Here is a 1,580-nt window from a genome sequence, read left to right on the forward strand (position 1 = left end):
GGTGTCAGGAGCTGTACCAATGCAACATCAAACTGGCTCTTCTTTGCTTGTTCTTGCAGCCGCTAGGCTTTGAAGTAGCTGTTTAATAAAAAAACTCACCGTCTTTGTGCAGATCAATGCCTGGGGGTAACATGACCGGCTCTTTTTTCCCTAGCCAAGGAAGCCTGGACGAGGGGTAGCATTAGGACCCAGCGATGCAATTAAGTTGGAGGTAGGAGCTACTTGTCCCATTTTGGAGCTTTTGAGACCAGACAGAAGAGATCAAGGCATTTGGAGGAGAACAAGCCATCCCAGAGATCCCAAACTGGTAAGAAAATGAGCCTTGGTGGAGGATGCTTTGTTAAACGGGAGCAGAGTTTCCTTTGCTCTGGAGGGCTGAGGACTTCCCAGCTCCTAAATTCACCTCTTTGGCTTCTGCTTTCGGGGGCAATGGAAACGTGACTCGTATGGTGTGTGCGTGTGGAGGGGGGGCAGCCACATTTCTTTGTTGAATGGGCAAAAATCTTCCCTTGTTGCTCTTGACTCTTTGCGTGGCGCGCGCGCGCGTTTGATCAGCAGAAAGCAGAGCTCAGCTCTTGAAAGCCACTCTCAGGGCTTTCAATTAAAAAAGAAACCCCATTTATTTATCGATGCACTATGCACGGATGTATTTATTTATTCATGATTTAATCCGAGTGACTGCAAATCATCTGCTGGGAACACCAAAATTAAGATGCTGTGGATCAACTTGATTTTTGAAAGCTTGAACTCCAGGGTGGCTGATCCTCCGCGGTTAAATGCGTCTAAATGTATCTGAATGTCTGAAGGGAGCTTTAAGATCCCCCCCCCTTTCCCCCCCGAAAACAGTGTGTGCAAAAGGTTTTTTAGGGTCCTTCGGGGTGAAAAAAAATAAGTGTGTTGGGGGGGAGGGGATGGAGAATTAAGTCAACTTCAGTGAGTTTTACCTTTGGTCAAGAGCCAAAAAAGCTAAACCCTCTTTCATTCCCTTTGTTCTTCCACTCCCTGGCAGCTGGATTAGTGTTTTAAAAAAAAAAAGGAGAGAGAGAAAGCTGGGGGAAGGGGAAACTATTTTGGAAGGTGGAGTTTCAGAGAATGAAAGAGCCAGACTGTGGTGTTCTTTCCCCGGGATTGATTGTTCCCAGATGTGTATTACAAAAACATCTGGTTTTCTGGAGCCCGGAGACCCCTGCGTGGAGCAGAGAGGAAAGTGCCTCCAGAAAGGCAGCGGCCCCGTGCCCCAGTCCAGCTCGAAGCTCGTGTGCCTGGTCCTCGGGATGTTGCCCCGTCGATCTGGGCCGAGCGTGACCCGGCTTATGAGGCCGCATCTGTTCGGATGCTGCTGACTCTTTGGACAAGGAGCCGAGAGGCAGCTAGGCCAAAAAGTGACCGTGGCGGCACAGCCAGATGGACTTGGGGATGCTGCTAGGGCTGGAGAGGAGCTGATGATCTTTCTGGGGCAAAACAGCTGATGGGGAGAGGAGGCAAAGCTGGGGAGATGACTACCCAGCAGGCGGTGTAATGGCCTTTGGCATAGCACCGGATAAACCAGCCGTTGAACCCGAAGAGCTGCCCCATAGATC

The 1,580-nt window shown here is 50.1% G+C and overlaps 1 protein-coding gene across 2 annotated transcripts in view; it reads left to right on the plus strand.

The window, feature by feature from the left end:
* The first annotated feature begins 154 nt into the window (after positions 1 to 154).
* The window catches only part of MFAP2 (microfibrillar associated protein 2), a 35,808-nt gene continuing 34,382 nt past the window's right edge, over positions 155 to 1,580 (plus strand). The window contains exon 1 of one of the 2 annotated variants that reach the window (XM_019511952.1): positions 155 to 307. The gene's annotated coding sequence lies outside the window, so the exon portion shown is untranslated. The remainder of the gene's footprint in view (positions 308 to 1,580) is intronic. The other variant, XM_019511951.1, reaches the window with a different exon arrangement.

This window comes from Gavialis gangeticus, unplaced genomic scaffold (assembly GCF_001723915.1).
Source record: "Gavialis gangeticus isolate Ggan-Ray unplaced genomic scaffold, GavGan_comp1, whole genome shotgun sequence".
Taxonomy (NCBI): domain Eukaryota; kingdom Metazoa; phylum Chordata; order Crocodylia; family Gavialidae; genus Gavialis; species Gavialis gangeticus.